Genomic DNA, 9,097 nt, shown 5'->3' with positions numbered 1-9,097 from the left:
AATCAAGAAAAATTAGCTGGGCATGGTGGCACACACCTGTAGTTCCAGTTACTTGGAAGGCTGAGGCAGAAGGATCGTCTGAGCCCAGCAGGTCGAAGCTGCGGTGGCCATGAGTGTGCCACTGCACTCCAGCTTGGATGACAAAGACTCTGACTCAAAAAAAGAAAAAAGAAAAAAACCCACCTGTTCATACCATGCTGAGTGTTCAGCAGTTTTTGACCAAAAAGGGCATGACCCCTGTTGCCCCACCCTCCCTATTCACCTGATCTCACCCCGAGTGACTATTTTTTGTTTCTCCGAGTAAAAAAAAAAAATCCTCAAAGGGAAACATTTTGCTGATGTGAAAGAGATGAAATTAAAAACGGCAGAAGCACTAAAAGCCATCACAAATGATGAGTTCAAAAACTGTTTTGAGCAGTGAAAAGAGCATCTCGATAGGTGTATTGTATCCAACAGAGATACTTTGAAGGTGACTGAAGTTTAAACATATAAGAGTAAATACACAATTTTTAATAAATAAATTCTGGGTTTTTGGGGGGATCTCCCTTCATATAATGGAGGAAAGAGTGCCCCTCTCCCTTGGGAAGGTGGTGAAAAGATGAGGTCTAGAGAACTGGGGCGCAGGGTCTTGAGGAGCAGCACCCCCAAACAGGGTGAGAGGTTCTTAACCCTCAGCTCTCACAGTTGCTGAAGGGACCAAGGAGAAAGCTCCCCTCCCCCACCCCATGCATGCTCACACCTGCAGCAAGAAGCAATAGAACCTGGTTTGGCGTGCCACAGAGCAGCATTTCAGGATTCTTCCAGAAGACAAGGCTACAACCTGCCACTAAATCAACCCAACAGGTCTATCCACTCCAGATCCCAGAAAGAGGACCCCAGCGCCTCCCCCGCCCCCCACTCCCATAGCACTGTCTGGGATCCAGTTAGGTGTTTGGGGAAAGTCCATGAGTGCCCTGACCGGCTGCCAGACAGATGTGTCCTGCTGATACCCTAGGCCTCAGCAGAGGGAAACCACCACACCCAGAACCTCGAACCTCTCAACGTCTGCTTTTTCCTCGAGGTCTGCATCTGCACTAGACTTCCTATGCCAATGAGAATAGGATTACCATTGGGTAAACTTGCCAGGTAGTCCCAAAGGGACCTGGTGATTTGGGATGAGCCTCTTGAGTGCAGGCTGTGGCACCCTTCCCAGGTACCTGGGTCTGTGCACTGAGTTACCCTGGGAAGGACTGGGGAACAGAAAGAGCCACCTTGGTGCTAAGGACACTCATTTTAGAGACATGATAAATTCATTTAATATCTTCTCACTACAATAGCTTTGCAGCCCCTGCTCTTAATGGCCTCCAAAGTTCCATCCAAATATCTTCCACTGGCAGTTTAGCTCTCTGGCTGGCATTTGTGCTGGCAGAACTAACAGCTGGATGCTCCTTGAATGGAAATCCTTTATTGTCTTTTCTTCTCTGTTCTGAGCCTCTAATGGCTGCCATGGTCTGAAGCTGGGGCAGGGCTATGACTGTGCACCTGACTTTCAAGAAGGACTGGTAAGTGTGGAGGGAGCGGAAGGTCTGTGCTTGACTAGGTGAGGAAGGCAAGGAAAGAGTCTGAGGAAGCAGGATGTTAGCTGTCCTATCTCCAACTCTTTGGGCAGAACACTTTAGCTCTAAAGGCACAAAGGTCACAGGCTCTGGGCTGTGTGGTCTCCTGGGAACACTGATAGCCCTAGAGCTCATGGTCCTTTGCATCTGGCCTGGGTCAGTGTTCGAAGGCATGACCTGTCTGACTGCCACGTGGCCAGGCTCTGCTATGCTGCCACGCCTCTTTGGGGTCCTCCCTTCCCCAGGTCTCCAGCACATGCCTCACAGAATCCCTTAACTGTGGCAGTTGAGGTGGTTGGGACATTCAAATGAACATAGCAGGGTCCTGGTCACACCACTGCCACACTTGCTAGGATGCTAGAACCACGGGGAGGCGGCTCCTCCTCCAGTCCTGACCATCCTCTTCTCTCAGGATCCCCAAATGCCTGCTCACTCCTGGCCTTGCACTCGGCCCTGGGCCTGGCTCCATCCCTCTCCAGGTCTGAGACCTCCACCTCTCCCTAACATTCTGGATCGCAGACACATCCTCTTCTAGCAAGATCCACTCTAGTGGAATATTAAAGTCTTCTTGTCCAGCTTGGGCCTGGTGACAGGTGACAGGCCTCCTCCTCCTGGGAACTGACCTTGGGCCTGGTGACAGGTGACAGGCCTCCTCCTCCTGGTAACTGACCTCTGACAAAGGTCATTGAACATGTAATTGCCTGCCTGAGGTCAAAAGTCTATTCTGATGAAAAGACCACCCAAAGTAAAGGGTTTCCCTTGAGTACCCCCCCCCACCTTCTGCCCCGGAAACTGTCTTTCATTTCTAGACATTCTCACCATGGTTCCCTTCTTTAGCTTAAGACATGAAGAGCCTTATAGTCACAATGTAAGATACTACCCGGGACAAATGGAACTCGAGTCAATCCATTCACAAGTTAGAATAATCTGTTTGTTGGGGTGGCCTGGCCCCCAGGAGTGGCCTGGGTGTCGTGGGCAAAGTTTACCCTCGGGGAGCACTTGACTCGCCAACGTGGGCTGGGCTGAGGTTCTGTGCCGAGCAGGATGCAGGTGGGATGGCAGGGCCACACAGGAGCGAGGGGGCTGTCCAGCCTCCTGGTGTGTTAGGACAGGCAGCCTCTCTCAAGCCATCAGTTTTCCCCGAGGTTCCCACCTGCTCCTGCACAGACTGTTTTGGGGTCGCTGCTGATGGAAAGGCAGGCTGAGTAGCAAGAGTCCTGGGCAGGAAGTCGGGGACCCCAGGACTGGAAACTGGCTCTGTGGGATCTCAGGATCCACTTTCCTTCTTTGAGCCTCCATAAAACTATGGAGTTGGATGAAACATCCTTGGGAGACTCTCTTTGGCTTGAATACGCTATAGCAATCTGAGGTGGCCGGCTTTCCCCAGGGCAGCCTCCTCTTCCTCTGAGCTCTCCCAGCCACCTGGGACTGTGCTCTGACCATGCAGGGAGACTGTGGCATAACTGGTCCCCTAGCTCCCTCCACCCTCCATGCCTTCTTGCATAATTCCATATGGAACCTCATCTGAGGCTAAAAGAAATAAAATGGAGGCTGGAGACGCTCCAGGCCAGGAAGCTGAACCAGTCTTCCTGGTTTTAACTCTGCAGCGGTTGTAGCCTCTGGGAGCCCTGGTCACCTACAGGCAGGCAACAGGAGGCCTTGACTGGCGTGCTGCTATCTGCCCCGGGGTGAGTGGGCAGGTCCCACTGCACTGGGATCAGAGACCAGAACAGCGTACCAGCTGACCTGAGTTTTCTGTACCTGCTTCCCTAGGCAGCCAGAGGACCCCTTGACAGGTCCTGGCTGGCCTAAGTGTATATGAACGACATAGCCTGGCTTCCACCCTCTTAGCCAGAGGCCCTGAGGAGGGGAGGAGGCGAATGCAAGGAGGCTGTGGGCAACTACAAGCAGATAGTCGCCTGGGCAAAGAGATGCTGGCATTTGCTGACTGAGGCTGTGCTTTGGGGTAACAGGTTGCCACAGAGAACCCACAGATGTTCAAAGGTCATGAAGTATCCTGTAAATACTTGGGTCTCTGCATTTGTCATAATGAGGTTTTATAGAAAATGCTGGCCAGCATGGGTGTCCTTTGCTGGGGCGGAGGTGAATTCGTCCTCTTGTGTAGTTGTGAGAGCCCGATTTCTCACGTGTAAATTCCTCAGCACATGAGAGCCTGTCATGTTTTTCTCAGGTGAACAGAATTTGGGATTGCCTTTTCTAAATTCACAGACAAATCCCTTTCGTAGGAAAAACAAAGAGTCTCTGAGACTGAGCCTTACAATGACTAGGCATTTCAAGTCACTTGCCAGAGGGGTCAAGGAGCCCATGGTGGTCCCCAGTCTGGCATCTCTTCCTGTAGCCCCTCCAAGTTTGTGCTTTAGATGGAGCTCATTAGGGCACAGTTCCTCATAGAATTAGGGCCACACCTGGCCCTATGTGACCAAAGTTCCAGGCCCAAAGAGGAGGGAGACTAGGGCCACACCTGGCCTTGATCCCTTCACTAGGTGCAGCCCACTTCAAGTCTTCAAGACCTCAAACTCTAGACCCTAGAAAGCGAAAGGACTTTTAATTGTCTCAAGTAATTCCTTAGAGAACCTCAGTAGACAAAAACTTTGCTATTTGGGAAAAAATAGATTTGGTATTGCATTTCTTCCCAGCTTTAGGGCATTCTGAGAGCTTTAGTTTCCCTTCAGAGGACAATTCCTCCAAAGTCACCTCTTCTAGGAAACCTTTCCTGATTCCCCTGAATAAGGTGTGGTCTCTCCCTCCTGGTACTTTGTTCCTCCAACACTAATAACCATCACAATGATAACAGTTATCTTTTGCTGAACACTTATGTGCCAGCCCAGCTGCTCAGAACATTCACTCATTATCTTATTTAATTCTCTCAACAACTCTATCTCATAAGTACTATAATTACCTCTGTTGGACAGGAGAGGAAATTGAGATCTAGAGACATGAAGTAACTTACCCAAGTCACCAGGGGGAAACAGCTCAGGGTCTGACACTCACCTGGCTGACTGACTCTGCACTGTGAACCAGTCACCATCCTGTTTCTTCTTGCACTTATCTATCTCCCTGAGCATGCCCCTTCTGCACATAACTGAAGCTGCTTCTTCCTTTGTTTTTCACTCTCGACTGATTTGGTATGTTTTCTTTTTTTTGAGTCAGGATCTCACCCTGTCACTCAGGCTGGAGTGCAGTGGCACAATGATGGCTCACTGCAGCCTCAACCTCCTGGGCTCAGGTGATCCTTCTGCCTCAGTCTCCTCAGTAGCTGGAACTATAGGCATGCACCACCACTCTCAGCTAATATTTTTTTCCTTTTTATAGATATGAAGTCTCACTAGGTTGCCCAGGCTGGTCTTCAACTCCTGGACTCCAGCAATCCTCTCACCTCCCTACCAAAGTGCTGGGATTACAGATGTGAGCCACTGTGCCCAGTCTTTGACTGATATTTTTTTGGTCCATCTTTATAAAGTTCTATGGTGAGGACCATCGCCCAGTATTGGTGTAAATTTACAAATTCTCTGAGCTGGGGCCCAGAGTGGGCAAAAGGACGAAGCCACCCAGTTATGGCTCTGTGGCCCAGTTTGTTTCTGGTGGGGTTAGTTTCTTCATGTCTCTGTTGCAGGGCTATAAGCTTCCCCAGGGCAAGAGTTCTCTGTCCTGTTGATTTATCAACACTGTCCCTCACCTGCTCTTCTGGGCACTAGTGCATCAGAACAAGGAGCTGCCTGGATCTCACATCTTGCCAGGAAGAGATAAGATTGCCTTTATCTCACTTGTCACACTTCTGTCCTTAGCCTGTGGGCCCGAGGGCAGAGCCCTGATGGGTAGTTGGGTCTCCTGGGAAGGCAGTTCCCTGCATCAGGCTTCAGAAGCTGACAGCCCTCTCTGCCTCAGCAGTTTCTGTTTCTGGGCTGTACCCCAACCTGCTGGCTAGCCCCCTTCCTTCTACCAAGTGGACTCACAGAAATGAGCTCTCTTCTTGAAACGCCTGAGGGAGGGTTGCAAAATGCCTGCTTATGAGGTTTACTGGCATCCTTCCTGGTTCCCAAGTTTTAGGGACTGCTCCTAAATCTCCAGTTTTCCCACTCTTGGCAAGAAGCATCCTACAGGTAGACTCTGCTTCGGGCTACAGGACAGCCTTCCATGAGTCCTTCCTGCCTTCTGCACCCAGGACCCAGTGCGCTAGGGACGTCTCAGGGCTATCCAGGTAAGGAATGCAGTCTCTCAACGTCTCAGCCTCTTCCCTGGCCAGCCCTGCCCATTACCTTGTGCAGAGGGGCCCTCCCACAGAGGTGGACAGGTGTAAGAAAGCCAGAATCCTCCTGCAGCCCTCCTAAAACCCCATGCAGACTTTTCCTCTCCTGCCCCCTCTGCCATAGCCTCTATTTTTGCTGGCCCAGCTAGCTGGCTGCCACCCTGTTGGCCTGCAGTTTGCTGGCGCTCAACAGTCTCTGCCATCTGACCCCCGGGGGGCAACAGCCCCTGCTCAGCTCTACATACACGGAGGACTCTGAGGCTCAGAGTCACCCTTTAAGAGGAAGCAGGAAATACTCCCACAGCTGGATCATCTGCCCCACCCTGGAACCAGGCATGAGAGACACCTATGGGCTCTTCCTGGCTCTGATCCCACGTGTCTCCCAGGATGGGGGCATTCTTGGTCAGCCTTAGGAGTTGTGTGCAGAGTGGGCTTTGCTCTGGATAGAGACCCCATCCACTGTTTCCTCCCTGTGCCTAGCAAGTCCAGGAGAGATCAGAGAGCTCACAAAGAGTCAGTCTGCCCTTGGGGCACGGAAAGGGCTATGTGGTCCTTGGGTGTCCCACCAGTGGCACTCTCAGGCTCATGGAGCTTCCACCCAAATCAGGTGCTTCCAGAAGGCTTTCTTCTGCGTCAACCCTCTCCTGACAAGGAACCCTTGTCACTAGGCTCCCAGATGCCATTCCTGAACCTGGTACCAGGATCACTGCCAGGGGAGTCTGCTTATGGATGGGGAGTCCTTGCTTGGCTCAAAGGTCTCAATCCCAGCTATATGAGCTCCCACAAGGCTGAGTCCCAGGCCCACCAGGCCAGGGAGCCACACAGACTTGAGCTTATCCTCTACTCCTGGATTCTGGTTCCCACCAGATCCAGCTTAAGGAAAGACCCCCAAACAGAAATGCAGAAACCACCAGGTGCGGTGGCTCATGCCTGTGATCCCAGCACTTTGGGAGGCCAAGGTGAGAGGATTTCCTGAACTCATGAGTTCGAGACTAGCCTGGGCAACTTGGCAAGACCTTGTCTCTACCACAAATCAAAAAATTAGCCGGGTGTGGTGGCACACGCCTGTAGTTCCAGCTACTTGGAAGGCTGAAGCAGAAGGATCGTCTGAGCTCAGCAGATGGAGGCTGTAGTGACCATGAGCGTGCCACTGCACTCCAGCCTGGGCTGCAGAGTGAGACTCCAATTAAAAAAAACAAAACAGAAATGTAGAAACCTCTGGCCATGGCACATGATGCCAGAGAAAGAATAATTGGGTGATGTGCTGCATTAGACCTGCTTCTTGGTGGGGTGCAGCACTTTTTAAACCCAAGCTCACCGGGCCTGATGTCCCTGGAGCTGACCAGGTCATTAACCCTGAAGCAGAGGCGGGGAGGCTGAGGCCTGTGAGGAGCGACCGTGATCAGCTGGCAGCCCCCTCAACCTGGTCTGACGCTGAGTTTCAGAGTCAGAATCGGTGCCAGGTCAAACTCAGCAAAAGGGTGTGACTTGGAGCCGAGGACCCAGCAATGCTCTATAAATATTTGTGGGATGAATACATATGGGGAATGTCCCAGAGGCAGTAAGGTGAGAGTGGCCTCATGTAGGGGTGACCTGGTGGCACTGGCTTGGCCCAGTAGCAGCAGGAAGTAAATGTAGGAACAATAGAAACCTGCATCTCTTGCTCTATCTAGGGAGCCAGAGGCCAGCTTGGATTGGACTGTTTCAAAATCAATCTGGAAAGGGGGTGGGAGGTCAGGTAGGGAGTGGGCTCCTTAGCCCAGGAACCCACAGCAGTGACGGAACCTGGAATTAGCCTCCCTGTCCCAGGTGGGGGCAGCGTCGACACCTGGGCACCCCCGTCCCTCATCTGGGAAGCCAGAGGGCACAACAGCAGTGGGGACCTTACCTTGGCCGCTCCTTCTGGGCAGCTGGGCCTCAAGCTCTCCCACTGCAGGCTGGTGCTTGTCTCTAACCCAGGAAGCAGCGCTCCCTTCAGGCAAAAAGGAAAAAAAAAAAAGAAAAAGAAGAAGAAAGGCTCAGTGCTTTTCTCACCCAGCTTCTTCTCCCAAAGATTCCTGGTTGGTGTCGTCCTGCCTCTGTGGGCACAGAGCCTCCGGCAGCTTATTCACCGGTGTGCCCGCGAGGCTGCCAGCTGTGTGGGGGAGGCTGGGGACATCTCCCCTCTGCCTGACACACACCAGGGCATGCCTGATGTGGGCCGGGGGCTCGAGGGTGGCTACTGCTGGGTCCTGACCACAGGGCAGCCATGTCTGGGCCAGCACCTTTCTCAGCAAACATTCCCCTGTGAGCTCAGCAGAGGAGGCACATGTGTGCTGACTGGCCCTGCATAAGACAGTGCCAGGATTTTTGGAAGCTGTTTCCTCGGTAGCCAGACCTGCCCAGAAAGAGGGGGCAGCTGATGTGCTGTCCGACTTCCTGGTGGTTGGCTCGCCTGCTTGGCCAGCCCCCCCACCCCACCCCATTACTCCCTACCTTGGCATCTTGCTGCATCTCTGTCCTGTGGACCCAGAGAAGGCTTGGGCCTGCCGGAGCTGGCAGCAGCTCCTCACCCTGCTCAGACCACGTGCCCAGCGTCCCCTCTCCCCGGTGCCCATCTCAGGGCCTGGGCCCACCCAGCGTCAATTAGAACGAACTGCTGTCAAGTCCCCACCCAGCTCTCTGCTGTTGCGAGCTGCTCTCCTCAGCAGGGACACGGCACACACACGGGCTTACACACGCTCACACTCACACACACGTGGGTCCACGCCCAGCGCAGAGCCACCTACCTGCCAGGTCAGCCTAAGCCAATCCAGCCTCGCTCTCCCAATGCCACTCCGACCCTAGAAGCCACTCCTTTACAGAAACATCCCCACGGGAGGTGAGTTCAAAGCCAGCCCGGGAGGACTCCAGTCGGCTGGGACAAGCCTCCCCTTCTCTCCTGACACCTCCGGAGGGCACAGGGTAGCCTACCACCATATCTGCGATGGCACTCTGCGGGCTGCCGGCGTCCCCCGGGCACCGCTGGCCCCCGCAGCGTCTTCCATATCCTTAGGGGGCGACGGCAGACTCACAGCAACTCCCATCTTCCTGGAGCCCGAGGTAGGGAGGGGAGAGCAAGAAGGGGCGGGACTCAGGTGCAGCTCAAGTTTCCAGCTCCCGAAATAATCGGATGCGAAGGAGAAGCCAGAAAAGCTCGGGGCGGGCGGTGACTCAGTGCCAGTGGGCCGGCTTAGTCACCTGGATGGCGGCGGGC

At 53.3% G+C, this 9,097-nt stretch overlaps 1 protein-coding gene across 1 annotated transcript in view; it reads right to left on the bottom strand.

Moving 5' to 3' along the window:
* The window catches only part of PAK6 (p21 (RAC1) activated kinase 6), a 41,459-nt gene extending 32,366 nt beyond the window's left edge, over nucleotides 1-9,093 (bottom strand). The window contains exons 1-2 of the mRNA XM_008069842.2: nucleotides 8,631-9,093; nucleotides 7,751-7,834 (exon numbers count right to left, since the gene is read on the bottom strand). The gene's annotated coding sequence lies outside the window, so the exon portion shown is untranslated. The remainder of the gene's footprint in view (nucleotides 1-7,750; nucleotides 7,835-8,630) is intronic.
* Between the last annotated feature and the right edge of the window lie 4 nt (nucleotides 9,094-9,097).

The sequence above is a fragment of the Carlito syrichta genome, unplaced genomic scaffold (genome assembly GCF_000164805.1).
Source record: "Carlito syrichta isolate Samal-C Ts95f unplaced genomic scaffold, Tarsius_syrichta-2.0.1 Scaffold312225, whole genome shotgun sequence".
NCBI lineage: Eukaryota > Metazoa > Chordata > Mammalia > Primates > Tarsiidae > Carlito > Carlito syrichta.
The sequence above is the reverse complement of the archived record's forward strand: the minus strand, read 5'-3'. Positions and strand labels throughout refer to the sequence as shown.